At 38.0% G+C, this 19,456-nt stretch overlaps 1 long non-coding RNA gene across 2 annotated transcripts; it reads right to left on the minus strand.

The window, feature by feature from the left end:
* Positions 1-359: 359 nt before the first annotated feature.
* LOC121911339 lies at positions 360-8,681 on the minus strand. Of its 2 annotated transcripts, none has more exons than XR_006099839.1 (5): positions 8,622-8,681; positions 6,186-6,298; positions 4,014-4,306; positions 3,342-3,474; positions 360-2,638 (listed from the first exon to the last, which is right to left on the minus strand). It is a non-coding gene; the product is annotated as an uncharacterized LOC121911339 (long non-coding RNA). The 2 variants fall into 2 exon arrangements; XR_006099838.1 differs by having other exon boundaries at positions 3,128-3,474.
* Between the last annotated feature and the right edge of the window lie 10,775 nt (positions 8,682-19,456).

Consider the following 19,456-nt stretch of genomic DNA (forward strand, 5'->3'; position numbering starts at 1 on the left):
AATGGCACACTGGTCTCCATTTAGGCAGTTGGAGGGAACCGCTACACGCTTAGAAATGTGAGATGTGCTCAACACATAATGTGTTAAATTGTAACACACGTGCTGCTGTGTCAGATTTGACACAACTAATGTGTCTGTTCCTGTGTCTGTTTAACACATCTATTGTATCGAATAGGTCAACACAAAGATGTGTTAATTGGACACAAAGATATGTTAAAACATGTTTTGATAGATTAATATGCAACTACAACTTTATGATTAAAAACACGTTATGTGTAAATTATTTCCATTTGTGGAAACAAGAGAGAAACATGTACATTTGTTAATGTAAATTTATGACAGATTACATTTTAGACTTACACTTTCAAACAAATCTAAATCACATTGGCGGATTGGCAAATTATTATAAATTAGCCAAGTTATGTAAAATGTTTAGTATCTTCTAAGTGTCTTAAATTACATTTAAACCAATTATCAATTTGAATCACTAAATTCATGTGTCAAGACTATTTTTGTTTTAGGGACTCACATCAATATTACAAAATAGCTGTATCTTTTTCCCACTTATCTAGCTAACTTTCTAACTGTTTGATTAACTGATTGTTAAGATGTCCACAACCCCAAAAACAATGTAATTCAATTTAAAATATCTATTCTGAAATAATCATGTCCAGACAGAACACAGTAATGAAAAACATAAAACATCTAATTGGAAACAATTGTCATCGTGTAGTTGCATCCAAAGGGCAAACATATTTACAGTGTATAATGAAATTAAAATCCAAGCTATGCAATTTTGTACCTTGGGTTCAAATACAGCTCACTAGTATCAAAGCTTGTCATAATATCTAAAGGCCAAAAATCTTATGTTTCAGTCATTGTAATCAGTTGATATTATTTTGTTCTCTGCACTGCAAAGGTATAAAAATGGTCAAAATACTTTACTAGGATCCTCACAAACATGAGAATTGACTCATTATCTGCCTGTTGCAAGATATGAATGACTTCACCAAACAAAGGCTCTTCTCTATGGTCTGTTCTCAGTGGCACTACAGAACCAGTTCTAACTCTGGCCATACACATCAACACTGTGAGACACCACAAAGATAGTACTAGTCAAAGAAAGGTCAATTTCAAGGGTAAACATCAAGTTGTTCCAACAAGACATCTGCTTTTTTCAATGACCCCACACTAACAAGATAGGCATTGGTGACATCTATTTTCTTAGACAGATTATCACAATGTGTATAGTATTACATCTGTTGAACCTGGTGTTTAAAAGCCAATGTGTTTAACACATTTTTGAAGTTACAAACTGCATGTGCTAGTCTTTTAAATGGATTGTGCTTGGCTTCAAATCACATGCACCAGAGTCTATACAGAGGTCCAAACAAAATCATCACCCTCGGATAATGTATCATAAAATGAAGTTTTCAGAATGAGATTTGTGTCATACAGCAGTCTGAAAAGAGTATGGTGCTCTGTTATCAGCTCTTTCAGGAATACAGCAAGCCCACTTGTAACAACTGGTGCAAATATGATGCTGGGTTTTCCCTCTGTAAAATCAATAAACGCCAGTGTTGACTTTTTCTGTCTACAAGATCTCCTAATAGAAAGGGAAAGACCAGTTAAAGGCACCACATTTGAGACACTGTCTCTTTTACTTCACTCTCACTGGACCTTAAGTACTTGGCTTGTTTTTCACATTTCCATATCCGTCCTGAAAACTTGAAATCTGGTCATTCAGCTTTTCAAAAGTCATCAGCTCCTCCTTATAAATGAAATGGCGCAGCATTAATTTTACCAAATTTTTTTTCACCAGGAAAAAAAGGCTAACATGTTGCAGCTACCCACTTCCACATCAGACACAGAGCAACATTAGCATTTATTTGGAGTGGTGTTTGAATGCAAGTCCAATATCCCCTCTCCTTTTAGCTCTGGTTTGGTTTCCACCAACTCCTGAGAAGTATATCTGGCTCTTTAGCTACTAGATGGTCAACTTTCCAGCAGCTAGTTCCTAACTTTGTCTGCTGTTTGCTGCATCTTATGTACAGTGGGTTTATAAAGCTTGTTTGCTGAAAACAGCTGCCTGCTCCTTTAAACAGGGTTGCTGAATGCATAGTTTCCTACAGATTGCATGTGCATAATTAAAGAATCATCTTATCAGCCTGTCATATGGCAGAAATGTTCATTTTGGGCTGATGCCAATATCATCATGCATCCCTAACTCACACCCCTGGATTTCATGTGAATGCAATCTAAATAAGCCACTACCAGGGAACCAAGCAACCTACCAGACATGGCATGTCCAAAAACCATGGGTACTCATTGAATTTTTCAGCAACAGTGGGGGAGTACTTGGTAATCCAGGCTCTGCAAGGGGTCTATGTTTTCTCCATGCCTGACTCGATAGCTGAAATGTTCTCAGCTGAAGGCTGCAATCTTTTGATCAGGGTGACCCCACTCATTTGTGCTGCTGGCACGCCAATCCTCCGTGATATCAGGCCTCTCAGCTCCACTGCAGTCATTGGGCACTTTTCGCTTCCTATAACTTCTCTGCTCTTGCTCAAGATTCTGTCTAAGGTTGCACAGTTTAATCTAAGAATCCACAGTGAGAGACTGGATCATAGTAATGCTCCTGAGGAAGAAAGGAGATGTCAGTGAGCAACACTTTCCAGTTCTCCTTAGTGGTATGTAGGTCTCAGGCAACCAGATTAGACATTTGCTAAGCAATTTTAATCAAAATAGAATAAAGGCTGTGGTTTTAGGCTATGGAACAACAATACATTTTATATGCTGTAGAGTAATAAGACCCAAAAAAATACAAGATATACAATTCTCTTCACTTATTAAACATTCACCAAGGGTAGTGCACTGCTCTGATGACCTCCTGAAGGACAGTTAATTCAGCAATGTAGTCTGGAGCCAAACAGTGTAATGTCTTATAGTAATTAAAATGATTTTACAATCAATTCTAAACAAACTGGGAACCAGTGTAATGATGCTAAAATCACAGTAATGTGATTGCATCGTTTGGCTTGTTAGAAGCTTGGCAGCAGAGTTGTATATGAAATTAGATTAAAAAGGAGCATGGAATTTACATTATTAAAATACTAGTTTTAAATACAAATCTTTCCCCTTGTCCTGCCACTGGGACACTACAGCCAGCTTCTCTGCACTAAGAGGTTAAATGGAAAATAGGACAAAAACACTGCCACTTCCTCATACATTGACACAGGTACCCTTTTTGTTGCTTCAGTGCACTTGAACATTTTGTCAAGTGAAATATTCATGCTAAAGTTTTGACAAAGTGTGGTATGGTGCAATACTTTCAAACCCACCTCTCCACCAAATCTCCTATGCAAGCCTTCACAAGGAGTTTCCTCTGGCATTGACATATACCTGCAGTCTCATACTCCTTGAGAATTTGTGGGGCTTTCCTCTGAAGTAGTGACTGTGGGGGCTGACTGTGTTCTTGCGTGTTAGTGGCAGGGCATGTAGAGGGAACAATAGACACTTCATCTTATTGCAGTAATTTTCAAGGTCACGACAGCCACTTTCCACAGAGCTTAGAGTAGAGGCATGCATTTACTCAAGAAGCCTAATGCCTATCTTTAGTAGACACTGGTCTTTCATTGGCAACTTACTCAGCTGCTTGATATGACCAGAAAAGCTCATCTCAATGTAGTTTAAAATTTCTACAAGAATATCATGATGCTTAATTCACTACCTCTGCAGTTTGATATGGTTTTGACAATCATTAGCTAACTGTTACAACAGGAGTGGCTGACTCTGCATCTTGCATACAGTATAAGGTATTAACTGTATGAATCTACAGCGTACGTGTGTGGGTTGCTTAATCACCATGATTACGATTCAATAACTGAATGAAATTATGAATAATTAATGAAATTCATCTCCTTTTACTTGGTGAATAAATCAGATTCTGATTAATAGTTAAAAAGTGTTAAAACATTTTTTGTCTTTGGAAAGTGGAGTAACGCAGAGTGTACCTGATTTTGATTAGTCTCCCCAAGACAGTTTCCACCTAGGGCCCTCTGGCTGAAAAGTAGATATGGAATCTATCAAAGTCCTTCACGTCTACGCTCGTGTCAGCATCAATATATTCCAAGAAATCCACGTTACTCGAATAATCTATCAAGCACACAGACCATTTGCTGGGCTAGGCTTTGATCTATGAGATCCTTGGCACTGTTAACATAGAGAATTTTAAATTACAAGTCTCTTTCTCATCTTTAAAACTGGTTACAAGGACTTCAATAGATTCCAGGTTGTCATAGGTGTGCTGAAAAAAAGGAATACAAACCTAAATTAGCAAGGTAATTTGTATGGTCAACACATAGCCTACAGACATGCAAACCTATATCCACAATGTTGCTGCATAAGTTTTTTAATAGCACTCTGACTATAACTTGCCTATAACTTCTGCATAAAAAAGAAATGCAATATGTTGGCATGTAGCAGCAATAAGCCTTTAAAAAGTAGGCCTAATTATACACCAAATTGTTGTTTTTTTACACCACACACACAACTATGTAGGTATATGATCTTAATAGAGGTGATTTTTCCAACAAAACAAATATTGTGTGTAAAAACTACTTTTCTGCTCAAAATTAGCTTATTTCTGTCTGCTTCATGACATAATAGGCAAGACTCCGAGGTATTTTTCATTAGGCTGCTGCCAAGTATAAATATCAGAAAACTGCTAGCCTCTGTTTGTGCCTCACACAGAGCTGCTGGTAGCATTAATAAGTCTGATCAGAGACGGCAGAGAGGTGACATCGTACTACTCAGTCATTATTGCTTTTCTGTGGCAGTAAACACAACACATGGGCCTGTCAATAACTAACTGTTCTATATTCAGAGCTTTACAAGATACTCAGGGCTAACAATGGCAACATTAAAGGTAGAGTCAGTAATTCTGGAGAAAGATTGTTCAATAAACTTTTTGTCAATATCTCCTCACGGTCCGCTAGCTGTCCGTTCCGTGTGTGAGCTGAAAAAAAATCTGGTGTTCATACACTGCACTGGCTCTGTAAATAGTAAATAAACAAAGTGGCTCGGACCAAGCCACATAATGCCAAGATAATCAGCAGGGGCCATTCATGTTTGTGCAAAGGACGGGGAGAAGTCATTAGAGCAGCTGTCTGTGTGAGGACAGTCTCCTGTCTCCAGCACCCATTGAATGGTGGGAGGGCTGGCGAACTTGAGAGTGAGAAGCCATGCACAATTCACATAGAAAGTGTTTTCTCACAGAACAGATAGACTTCCATTTTATTAAATGTATCAACACACTGAATCCGAGACAGTCTCACGGAGACCCCCGTCTTTTTTATGCTCTGAGTCTGTTTCTGCCACATCAAGTGAAGCTTAATCTGACACGAATTTGGGGGCAGAGCTTCTGAAGGAGCACAAAGGGAGGGGTGTATTTATTTGGGTGTTTAGTTCAAATATCAACAGTCTTTCTCCAGAATCACTGACTTTACCTTTAACATGTTACACAGCAGGGTTATGGCTACATACTGACACTCTCCCACATACACACACACACACTAGAGAGCCTCTCTGAGCTGCTAGCTAAGCTACAATGCAGGTACCACTCAGAAACATTTACAAAGGGCCATGAATGTGTTTCTGGTGCCTGTCAAAGCTCCAGCGGACTCTCTGTGTTTCCAGCATGGATCGTGTTTGTCAGTGTTACAGTTTAACTGGTGTTTAATGTCCAACACAGGATATGTGATACCACAGTTTGCATGTGGTGCACTCAATCTGAAAGGGGAGAGAAAATAAATGAAATTTTGGACAATACTATATCATTTCATAAACCTGTATGCCAATGTGTGTCAGATTTTGAGTTTAAATCCTAGTTGTGGATCTTTGGAGTCAGCATGTTCTCCTTATATTCAGTGAGTTTCCTTCAGATGCTCCAGTGTCCTCCAAAAGTGTAAAAACATGCAGGTTAAAATAATTGTTTTCAGTAAAATTTCTGTGTAAATGTGACTTCACCCAGTGATACTGATGTAATCCATCCAAGGTGCTTCCCAGTCTTTTAAATTAAAGTTGGTCCGAAGTTAAATGAGCCCAACACAGCTGGGATAGGTCATCTGTACAAGTGAAATACATGCATGTAATGAAGTCTGCAGACATTATGTATTTTTCTTTACCTTGTATAGTATACCTGAGTCTTTTAGCAGAGATGTTGCCATATCCAGGCTCAACCTGGCTATCCCCTCCTCGTGCACAGGAAACTGGACATTTCTCCACAGCAGGATTTGTTCTGCAATTTAATGAGTGTGTGATAAGTATAAATATAATGTTACAGTGCCAGACTGACAGAGGTAATCAGTACCTTGCACACAAACACATTGCATAAAGTTGTGTCCTGCTGCTGCAGTTGGCTCATTGTGGAGTATGACCATGTCCCAATTACTAGACACTCTTATAAGACCAGTGCTCTGCACATAAAGAACACAGAACCACTGTTTGCCAACTTATCACCAATCCATGTTAGAGCCTTTTCAATTCAAGAGCAGCTCATCAGGCACTTCAAGAGGAAAAGTTCATCTTACTCTAGTTAAACATTGATGTGCCCTGAGTTGCTCCCTAAATATTATCAAAATTGCACAAAACATGCTTTCGTCTAATGCATACATTAATGCATACATTAAAGGGGCCCTATTATTCTTTTCCTTATTTTCAGTCATATATTTAATGTTACAATGTCAGATGTTCATAATAAACATGGCCAAAGTGTCAAATAATGAGGTAAACATATGTAGAAGAAATCCCTGTGAGCAAAAAGCACTGGCTTAAGACTGCTCTGAATGCTTGGTTTCCAATGTTTTTTTCTACTTTAAGTCTGAGTCAACGAGTCAAAGAAGTACCTCACTCTCCAACTCTTTCGCTGGGGCCGAATCCATAATATTCTCAGAATATATTTTACATGGCCCAGTCTTTAACCAAAGAGTCTTCTTTTTCCTTCCAGCCCATATATTTCTGATTAATGTAAAACTATCAATGTCAGTCATTTGTGATGCATCATTTGAGGTGTAATTTGTGTCAGTTTACTCACAGGTTTCTGCATCGTCACAGGGCTCCAGGGACTGGGTGGGTGTGGATGGCCATTTGGAAGATTTTGAGAGTGTGGGGTGTAATGAGGTGCATGTCTGTTGAGCCTGTATGTGTTGTGTCAAGATTTGTGCACGTGGTGGATTTGGCTGTGATTGACCAGCCACTGGAGAGAGATCCAACAATTTACTCAATTTGGCAGGGATCCTCTCCTCTGGCTTGATGTAATGGATGAGGTGATCAATGTTTATTTGATTTTTCTTTTCCCCTTTTCAGACACCAGGTCAGCACTTTAGCCACTGAGGGAGATTATTTTGAGAGGACCCAGCATTTCAGTTTCCATTTCCCCCCTTTTCTCTGTTCTCTTCTCTGTGTTTTCAGCAGACATCAACACAGTCACCTACTTTGTCAGTCCTCTCTGCGTACTGTGATTGCCATCAAAACCACAGCCTTACCCACACAGGTCTCACCAGTTAATTCAAACACAATTGGGAAATGGCTCATAGAAGTCAAAATACTGTTAATTCCCAATTCATGTAAAAGTAGTGCAACTGCAGCAACTTAATGTCAGCAAGCTAATGGTGGGTGGTGTTAATGAATCACTGTTGAATTGATTTCAAACCTAATTGTTAATGTTAACCAAATTTCAAATGAGTGACTGTTTTGCTATACTGTCCCAGATTGAATTTTACAAAATCAATCAAAATCACAACGGAAGTTAGATGTATCGTTAGGCAGCCATGGATTTTGTTAGAGATATGATTTGGCTGATGGCTTATATAGCACATGCCAAATTTACCTTAACACTTACAGTTTGATGAGAAGTCTCCAGTTTCATATTCCGAATTTTGATTTCAGTAACACTTAAGGCAAAATTATCTGACATGAGTGCGAACTGTGGCTGCCCCCAGGGTGTGGCTCTCAGGTAACCTTAAAGCGCTGCAGGAATGTCAGTTACTGGGTTTAGCCAAGGCAATAATTAGCTGAAGACCTTTAGAGTCAAATATGGAACAACAGCCAGCCAGTTAACCGTCAGCAAGTAACCCAACTTGCATACAGTAATTACACATAACGATAATAACCTAACTTAGATACAGTAATTACACATATAATTATACAACCAGAATTTCACCCTGCATAAACATTATTTGAATTTGAAATTTGCTCAAATCCAGCCAACAACTAATGCAATACAAAACAACACTTTGAATAAACATTCAACTGAATATGATTACATTGAATTGATATATTAATAAAAATGCTGCCAAGAAAAAGCATCCTAACTCTAATCAAGTACGTTATGGCACCAAGGCCAAGAACTAATACTAATTTTAAGGGTAGCAGCGCATTATAGCATTGACTTTTGTATTCATGTTAGCTAGCTAGCTGTTAAAGTTAGCATTACCTTAAACCATGTTCTAATTCAAAAATCCTCATATAACTATAACTTTATTTAAACTCCAAATTTCACATGCTTCCATAACACTGACATATGTTCATTACATTAAGGTAAACTAGTAATGAATACCTACTGAAAGGTCTGACAGCATACCAGGCGATGCAGCCTCCGTCTTTGTCTCCTTTGTCTCTGTGGTGCGAAGAAAGGGCGACCACTGCCCGCTGCGCTGGTATGTCATGTTGCTGTGCAGGATTTGTTTCATTTTCCATGGATTTGTCATTATCTGTATTTTAATTGTTGTGTATTAAATTTATTTCATTTCCATCTTTTACTTTAAATTTATTGCCTGCCCTGGTCTAAATTCTGACAGTGTTTTGTGTGGTTATAGTACCAGTCAGGGCCCATAATTGGTAATGCCATGTCCACAATTGTGAAATATCAGATTAATTACATTAGGATACATCTATTTTCAAATTTAACAAACTATGCACATGTTGGCCCAAATTAAATTATCTTATGTTGAAATCCACACATGTGTTACAACATTTTTTTTTGTCATTTTTTAACACATCCCTTATTTTTTATTGTTATAGCTTTCTTCAGTACACATTTCATTTAATTCCATTTCAACCTTTATTTAAGATACTCAGAAAACCATTGAATTTACAGTGATGCCAAGATTACAAATAGAAAAACAAACAGACAAAAAACCAAGGAAACATACATAGTCAACAAAATCAGTTAAAACAGTTACAGACAGACAGTGAACGGTTACTAATTATATTCCTGAAATGTCCAAGAGGTATGAGAGTATTCAGTTTTAGGTAACATTACAAGAGGTTCCATGCGTTTGCTGCACTAACACTAAAAGCACTAAAGTTCAGTCCTGGCACAAGGTACCTGAAGAGCCAGAAAGCCAATTTTTTGTTTGAATTTGTCAACAAGGTTCTTGATATGGTGATTGAATGTGAATTTGGCGTCAAGCCAGATGCCAAGGTATTTGTATTCCCTGTCGATGTTTGAGCAATTGATAGTAGTAGTCTGAGTTTTTGGATCTTGAAAAAATCACAAATTTAGTTTTGTTTGCATTAATTATCAGTCTGAGATTAATGAAGGAATGTTGCAGTGCATGACAGGGAAGTTGCAGTTTCTCGATGGCTAATTGAACAGAATCAGCAATACAGTATAAATTAGTAATCCATGTACAGATGGGTTTGGCAGCTATGTAGGGAAAACACAATTTCATTCATATAAATGGTGAACAGGCCATCTGTGATTGGCTAATAAATGTGGCCTGAGGTCTGGTTTCTCTGAATACACCATGCATCTCACCACTACTGTGTACTGTTTGTAGTTCAGGAACCCGGCAAACAGTGTTGGGCATTACTCAGTTACTACTGGCATTACTTAACATGTTAGACGGATTACATTTTCAGTAATGATGAGTACTGTAAGGTAATACAGTTTAAAATTGTAGGAGGTGTAGGAAGGCCAATTAGTCTCTACCAAAAGAAGACAAATGCAATCCCAGACGTAAATACGTAAATATACATCATCAGCAAGAGGCTGCCTTAGTGTATCCCCATTCTGTAATTTATCTCTTTCATAGGTTTACATGAGATTTTTCTACATTTGTGTTGTAACATTAAAGTTAAACCTGCAGTGTGGAACTTTTATATATAAATGAACGTCCAATACATTCAATCCCTTGCCAAGCAAGTTCACACAATGCTGACTAAGCCTATCACCACCAGATAAATCTCTCTGTATTTCACAGTAATTGGAGTTTTTAAATCTCATGTCGGGGTGACATTCCTGTGCTTGCCGCTTGGCCATTAATCGTACAGCTTTTCTAGACTTTCCAAATGTATAGGACTGAATGGATCGAATTCTGATAATGAAACCAGTTATTCCATGGGGGTTGTGTGACGCTCAAAACAATTTACAATTTTGTGTATGGTAATCACAGCCGAGTACCCCCCTTTATTCTCACTGCCAGAAGGGGGAGACAAAAGTCCTGCACTCCAACTTTAACAGATATTCAATGTTTATTATCTTGTATAATGTCATCACACCAACCACCAGTCAGTTTCAGTATAATTAACCTCAGGTACCATACAGCAAAGGTTATACATGCTAATATTGAATATAAATGGTGCATTTACACCAAAACATCAATACAAGTAATGAGATATTCTATGAGCATTGCCTGTGTCAATACCTGTGCAGCCCCAGACACTGTGTGACATTTCCCTGACTTTTAAAGCTCCTGTGCATCAGTTCCACGTCCACTATGATTTTCACTTGTCTGCTACCTTCTTCCCCTGGAGTCCCGATTGGAAATAAATTATGGACTTATTTTTATTGTCTGACAGTGACGTACACTAATCCTGGATTTTGCAGTCCCAGTGCTTTGCTGTTTCTCATCTCAGCTTTTACTTTTTGTCTTACGATTGCTCAATGTTGCATTGGCAATATGGTATGGTTATCCTTGTAAGAACGGTGATAACTTTAGAAGTATGCAGTGAATGAGCATGCCATTCTTGCTAGAAGAGGCAGAAATTTCTGATTATGCCTTCGATGACAGCAGTGAAGACAAACTAGCAAGGAATCTGACTAAAACTGGAAGATAAGACCATGAATTAGCATTTATAGTGGCTTTCCAGTTTTTTATGATTATAGTTTTGTCCAAAACACATTTGTGATTGGCTAATAAATGTGGCCTGAGGTCTGGTTTCTCTGAATACACCATGCATCTCACCACTACTATGCACTGTTTGTAGTTCAAGGAACTCAGCAAACAGTGTTGGGCATTACTCAGTTACTGGCATTAACTAACATGTTAGACGGATTACTTTTTCAGTCATGAGTACTGTAACGTAATACATTTGAAATTGTGTATTTACATTACAGTTACTAACACTCTGTTACTATCAGTTTGTGTTGAGTGATGTGACTGACCTGGGACGTGTTAGTTTGGAGCAGGGACCTAAGGTGTGGGGAAGCCGGTTAGCCTCTACCAAAAGAAGACAAATGTGATGCCAGAAAGTTGTCTTATTTACATGTGTGTTCTTAGCTGACTTGCTAAAATTAGCCAAATTATATTCAGGAAATTTAAAGTTGTGTGAACACTACGGCCTCACTGTTAGGAAGGGACTTCTGGAGTGCTATGTCACCAGGGCTAACATCAAAGATCCCCTCCAGACATGTATGAAAATACTCTGCTTGGAGCAATATTGTGTGTCTGATACAGTTTTTCCACAAATGTCACATGTCTCCTTCTTCACTATTAAGTCCACTCTCAGTGTTTGTGCACTGGGGGCTTCAAGATTCCACATCATACTTGTGTAAATTGAATATTGGACTAGGATTGGCTTCCAAGCTGTTTGTGATGTTATAAATCATGCTCTGGACCCATCCCTTAAACTCAGATTTTCAATGAGCACAGAGAAACCTTTCCCTTCAGCAGATGAGTGTGAAAACAGCCATCTAGTGTCAAACTGTGCACATACGTGACTCTGCACAGTGAAGAGAACAACATCCAACTGTAAGAACAAGAAGAAAAATATATATTTGAGTGGAGGGGAACTGATCAGTTAGCTGATGATGGTCAGTCAATAAATGTAGTCTGGCTGCTTGTTAAAAGATTTTTAATTTTCTATTTCTACATGTGTCATACAGAAGATGTAACACCTTGGAATGAAGGCTTTGGAGTTATTTAAAGGCACCCGATGGAGCTGAGTGACACATGTAATGTAACTTATTACTTACATGATTAATAATGTAACTACTTTTTCAATTAGTAACATGTATTGGGTAACATAACAGTTTCAAGCAACATGCAGCACTGCCAGCAAAGTGGGCAACCAGCCACTCCAGCTATGATATTATTATTGTACTCCTGAGTTCAGCTCTATGATACCACTTTCTCAGACACCTGAATTTTAGACTATTGTTGTCTTAGGGTAAAAAACTTGGGAGATGTAACATGTAGAGAGTTCTATGAATACCATGAACTTGCCAGCTACTAGGTAATTAAGATTAGCCAAAACAACCACTCACTTCTCTGTATGAGGGAAATGAGAGAAGGAAACTGGTACTAAACTGCTGCAGCATCTAAACACAGCTTTCTTACTGCACATTCAAAGATGTGTAAATATAATTGCACAAAATGCTTTAAGTGTGAAATGTTTCCACAGACATGCTGTACAACACACTGCTGCTCAGTGCTAATCACATGAATGTATAATTTAATACAAGCTATAATTTATCTTGTGTAATTAAAAACATTTTGTTTTAGAAAATCAGTGTCATCGAGATGTGCAGTGTAATAAGTAGGCTAATGCATGTTGAGCTGAACTCAGTAATCATTGGGTCCTTTTTCACTTCTGAACAACAGAAACAGAAGGATAAAACAACAGAACTGTCACACAATGCTCTGTAATACTTTCGTACTTAACCAAGATATGGGTTATTCTTCGTGACAAAAGAACATGTACATACTGTACATGCCCTTGAGTTCATTTCCTTTATCTGTGTGAGCAGTGAATACTCATTTCAGTTGAGGAATGGAAAGTACGGAACACCTGAGGGAGCTAAGAGCTAACGTGCCGGTGGTGAGAATGTGTCAGAGAGAAATGTGTGTGTCCTTACAGAGTGTGTGTAGTGTCTCCTCAACCTAATGTGGTTTGTCACACAGAAAACAGCAAAGGACAAAGCTGGAGCAGGAGGTAAAACGAGGAGGGAAGTCATTGAGAAAGAGAAGTGAAGGCAGTCGGGGAAGTTTAAAAATGTGGAAGCAAAGTGTGACAAAGCTTGCTTATATGATAGAATCAGCACTTTATCCACATAAAAGAACAGACGTCAGTGTTTTTTTTTGTGTGTCACACAGTCACACAAGCTGCCAAACCACAAGGCAATGATCATGCAACACAATTATTAATTTATCGAGCTAGCCTGGCTAAACATTCACCTATAGCTACTGCATCTAAAATTATTTCAGAACACACAGTGCAAGCAAAATGTAAATACATCACTCATGTAACTTCACAGAAGGTTTAAAGGAAAAATATCTGGCATTTTGGGATATATGCTCATATGCTTCATGCAGAGAGTTAATCAATACCACTGAACATGAATCTAGACAGGACACGATTAGCCTAGCCTAGCATAATGACTGGTAGTGGGAAACAGCTAGCATAACTCTGTCGAAGTTTTCTCTAAATATCCTCTAAATTTTACAAATTAGCTCTTTGTATTTCATTTGTTTAATTCGTACACAATCAGAAATGTAAAAACAAAAATTGGGGGTTTTATGGGGAACTATTGAAATTATTTCTTGGCCAGGCCAGTGACTTCCTAAAGTTTCCACTGGCTACCTGGCAGCCTCACAATGATGAAAAGACTGCAGGAAATCACTGCACCCAGTAAAAAAAAATTGCTTCAGTAGTCCCCCATATAACCACAACATATTGGTTTTACATTTAATTTTTTGTATGGATTAAGACACAACTTGTTAATTAGTCAAATTTGAAGAATTCCTGTAAGATTGTGATGTCTTCATTTTCTATTCTAGTGTCTCTGATTCACCTAACAGCTGTTCTGTATATCCGCATCATCTTTTGCCAGATAAAATGCAATAGGCCCTATACCTAAAGGTTTTTGCAAGAATCTGGTTACTCCCTCTAATACTGTTTATCGTGTGTGTATATTTCTCATGCAGATACATTGTATGCTATGTGTCCTCAGGCCTGACAGGGATGTTATTAGAGTACAGCAACATAATACCAGCAATTCAACCCTCAAGCTTGTACCAAGGAAATTATAAGCTAATGGAGTAATAGCATATTGTAAAATAGCTTTTGGTAATACCTTACCTTTTTTTTGAAAATACCTTTTCATGTTTAATTACATGTTGCTGTGTCTGCAAATAGAGTCATGTTCAGTAAGTTGCCTGTTATGGAATTTTCCATCTTTAGGGATTACACTAGGTCAAGCATGGGCCTTGAAGTCACACTAATATTTTTAAGCAGAAGGAGACATTTTCTCCTTTCCTTGAGACTCAGAGTAACTGTCTGTGATGTTTGGGGAAAAGCAGGAGCCACTCTGATAAAGAGTGAACCAGCGTTGTCCCGGTAACCAAGGTTGGAGAGATGGCCCGAGACTCCCTAGACAACACAGATAGGTGAATGCATAGATTCGTGGGCATAATCAGACATTTGAACCAGAATATGCTGATGGTGATCTGAAGCTCCATGCAACGTGACCTGAACTAACACGGGTAAAGTGCAGTTCCTTGTTTAGAAACTAAATGAGCCAATAAGACTAATTTTTTATATCATGAGATGATTTGTTAGGGTTAAAGACTAAAAATCAAACCTTCAGAAGGCAGAACGGGAAGAGACAACATCTTGTGCAGAACACCTTGATGTTTACTGTTTCTGTTCTCTGCTTAGCCAAGTGTTTCAATATATATTCTCAGCATAAGACATCAAGGCTCCTCAACATTTTCTTCTTCCTGAGGTGTTGACCAATGCTCAGAATTTCTCCACAACTTTTCCTTGAAGTGAGATGCAGCGCTGCTTGAGAAGCAATTTACCATATCTAACATGATGACTGGAGTGTTGCGATTGCCTGACCTGCAGGACAGGACATAATTCAGATGGACATTAATTATGTAAATCTATTGTGAAATTGCAATAAATTATTTTTTAATAGCCACAAATTCTCAGGGGAACCTCCTCCAGACTCCCTTTATAGAGTTTAGATTTTCGGCCTCTGCTAAATCCACCCACCCACCACCACTCCAGCTTTTGAATTTGCAAATGACTTTTTGTAAATTAAGCCTCGAAAGGATGCTTAATATGATAACATGTGCATGTCTGTGCGTGTGTGTGTGTGTATGTGTGGGACATCAATCCAATTAATGCGATGAAGAGGACCACCAGTTGTTTATGAATCAGCATTTCTGACTGTGACAGCAAAGGACATTTAAGATGACACTGAGGGTTGCTTGCAGTGCATGTTTCAGTGTGAGGTTAGGGGACATCATTGGCAAAGCTGTTCGTTATATAATGATGACCACTGCAGAGAAGTTAGAGCCCCAGATAACCACAAACACTCTAATTCTTATGGCAGATTTAAGAAGCAGCACTTGACTGGCGTAATCCAGCGGTGAGGTGAGGAGACAAGCTGATTGAGTTCTGCAGCAGAAAATAGACAGCTGACACTGACAGGTCCCACTGGGTGTCTGTGATGAGTGCTTTTAATGACTACAAGCACATAAACTCATGTATGAGGAGGGAGCAATTAATTGCATAGATAAAACTAAATCTATGACACTTTTGGCATGCAGTGGTACGTGAGTCAGTCAACATCTGCATTTGTGCAGGAGAAGATATGTGTTGTATTCTGTATTGACTTAAAGGAATAGTTTGTATTTTTTGAAGTGGGGTTTTATATACATATATATATAGTATGTATACCTATTCATAGTCGGTGTATTATTTGCAGTAGATTTGAGTTGGCACACAGAACCAGACAACCATAAGCAGACAAGAAGCTTAGCAATGTATTGCTGTGGACGGGGCCAGCAGCAAAATGTATTTTAGCCACTAAATAAAGTATGGTAATAATAAAACTCCAGAGATGTCAGTCACATGAAAGAAAGAGGTGAAAACACCTTTGAGAGGAAGGCAGAGAGTTGGTGCTCAAAAGCAAACTGCCACACAGACATTACAGCAGGCTGTCTTTATAAAGAGAGATGTAGGTCGGGAGTCTGACAAATGTGAGTGTGTCTGTGTAGAAAAAAATAAGTAAAATCCATTACATCTCTTTGAAAAACAAAAGTAGCTCAAGGCCACTGAAAATACATAGTTACATGAAGCTTGGAATGCAAAGCTCTGGATGTCTGCACAGATACTGTATCGACTGTATCAACATTTATGAACAAATGAACAATAGCAAACAGTACTGTAAGGAAAATATTGAACACACTGATTATGATTTTCAATGGGAGTAATTTTTACCATGTTTATAGCCTATATGAGTGTTCAATTTTAAATTTAAAAAAACTTTTTTTTTAAAGTAGCACAAAAATACAGTACATTATACACATATAGTAGGTTGCAGTTATGCAAAGCCCTCATCCATAAAAGGGGTAGACAAATAATTGATACATTTGTTTATTTAAGCCTTTATTTATACTTTTCTGATGTTATAATGAACTTCTGAAATTAAAGCTGTATTCATTGATATCTTTTTTTTCTTTTTTTTTTTAGTGGAGCAAACTGACATATTCACACATTATCACCTTATAAAGTTGATATGACAAACTTTTTGCCTATTTACACATCCTACATATGCAAAGCAAGGCTGGTAAGAGTGGAGTTTCAGGCCAGAAAACCAAAAAGGATGGTGCAGCTTCAAATATGTAGCATTTAGGAAATTACCTCTGCATCCCTCTGCCAATCAGGTGACAACTCTTGGAAACACTGGTGTAACCCCAGACACTGGCATGACAACAAAACCTTTTGGATCCGTGCCTCCACTGGAGGAGAGAAACCTCCAGGGGTGGAAAATAGATACCAAGCATCCAAGAATACCTCCACTCCTCCTCTGAGGCTCTGAGAATAGCAATAATAACCTTTGTATGTGTCTCACTATGACATGTTCATGTTCACAACACAGGTTCTAGTTTACATTTCTGACACTTAAGCTCTAATGTAATGCTTTTCCACACATGCACACACATCTATCTTATCCAATTACTGCAAGAGAAAGATATGGTTTACCGTAATGAATTATTCATAACTCAATAAAGTGGCACCACAAAGGTTAGCGTGTTAATCTAGAGTCTGTGCCTCTGAATCCCTTTGAAAGGTAATTTCTTGAATTCAGCCGACATCATTGCCCACCATAATTAAGTTGCTTTTTGCAGGGGCAGAATTCTGCCCTCGTAGCTCCACATGAAATTTGACTTGGGTCTCATGAAACATTAAAACAAGGTGATTAAACTACTTCGGAGGAAAGATCCTACCAATGTTTAACCCTTCTTTGATTACACATCATTTGCAAAGAGCAAATATTTATCTATTCTTCACTCAATAAAGGAAATTTTGAAATTGCAAATTGTTTTTTCGTTGATCCAACAACCACCTAACATGAGACATAATTTGTTGCAGATTTTGTTTACATCTCAATTTGATTTTACCCTGGAATAATCCCTGGATGTATCTTTTAAACATTCATACATTTTTATTCCTCAGACAGACAGTAGAGTTCCTTTGGCATTTTCTCAAAGACACTTGACAGTGAAGGACAATGATGAATCGTAACAATAAATGTCCCCATCGCTGAACATCAAGTGTGATGATGACAATGACAATCGCTACCCTGAGAAAGAAATGTTACATTACATTTCAAGAATTTACTACATGGCTTTATGAAATTAAACAGCTAATACAACAGCAAGCCAAAAAAAGGAAAAGCGTTTTAGCTGCTACAAAAGTCTGAGGACAGATGTGAAAAGCTAAAAGAACACTCAGCGTTCTGTTGACTCTGTTTCACTCTAGCACTGTATACAGCAGTGCATTACAGCTGCACCATCCCCTGTCCTCAAGTTCACATTCCCGGTTAATCCCTCAGAGAGAGCAGGGATGATATGACACAGCCATTTGAGAGAAACTGGTTTTGGGCACATGCATTATTTCTACTTAACATTTTAAAAAAGGGCAGGCAACAGCTGCTATAGCAATAAATGTGGTCTAAATATAAGTCGGGAGGCTCCAGTCAGTGCCACTTCGGATGTGGATCTGTAGAGTCGAAATCAGTTAGAATCTATCAAGCACTTTTGAAGTAGCTCATCATCACTGTCAAATATTTAGCTGGGTTATTACTTGAATAATTGAGACATGATTAATTAACAGATTTTGAGACATGATTAATTGATGAACACAAAGAAAATTAAACATATCTTAGAAAAACATAATCCTAAACCTAAACCTAGAAGATTAGGCTAAATTCCATTAAACAGGCAAATTTTAAGCATCAAAATCAAAATCAAAAGGAATAGTTAAACATTTTTGGGAAATACTCTTATTCACTTTCTTGCTGACTGTTAGGTGAGAAGATCAATACCACTCACATATATGTAAGCTAATGAAGCTAGAGCTAGCAGGCACTTAGCTCAGCATAAAAACAGGAAATAAAGGAACCAGCTAAACTGGGTCTCTCCAAAAAATTGGCAGCAACTCTCCGTAAAAAACAGCAACTTTCCATTTTTACATTTAACGTTTTAGATTAAACAAACAAGATATAACGTGTTACTTAGTTATCTATAGATATGCTGATAGGTAGATTTTCTTACCAGTTAGCTGCTGCCTAGCTAGCTATTTCCCCCTTTCTGCTAAGCTAACTGGCTGCTGGCTGTAGCTTCATATTTATCATACAGATATGAAAGTGGTATCAATCTTTTCATCTGACTCTTATTAAGAAAGCAAACTAGATAACTTCCCAAAATGTCAAACAATTTCTTTAACCAAGAACTGTCAGTACATTCATATCTATTTCATGCTCCAGTTGCTACAAACGGATATTTTATTGTAAGAGCTGGTGGGAAAACAAATGTGATAAATTGTCAATCAGCAATTTGCAGCATTCAGGATGAACATTTTTGTAACTTTGCTGATATATGATCATTAAAAAGGCAGGCTAGCTATTTCCTCCCTGTTTCCAGTCTTTAGGCTAAGCTAAACTAACTGCCTGCAGGCTGTAGCTTCATATTTATCATACAGACATAAGTGGTACTGATCCTAACTCTTATCAAGAAAGCAAATATATCTCCCAAAATATCAGAGTATTCCTTTGAACCCATACTTTGTTAGTCTGTGTTTCAAAAACTGCACTGATCTCTTTGACAGCCCAGAAGTGATTTATTGTTTTGCTCCGGCTCTCTGCAGATACTTCGCG

This window comes from Thunnus maccoyii, chromosome 14 (genome assembly GCF_910596095.1).
Source record: "Thunnus maccoyii chromosome 14, fThuMac1.1, whole genome shotgun sequence".
NCBI lineage: Eukaryota > Metazoa > Chordata > Actinopteri > Scombriformes > Scombridae > Thunnus > Thunnus maccoyii.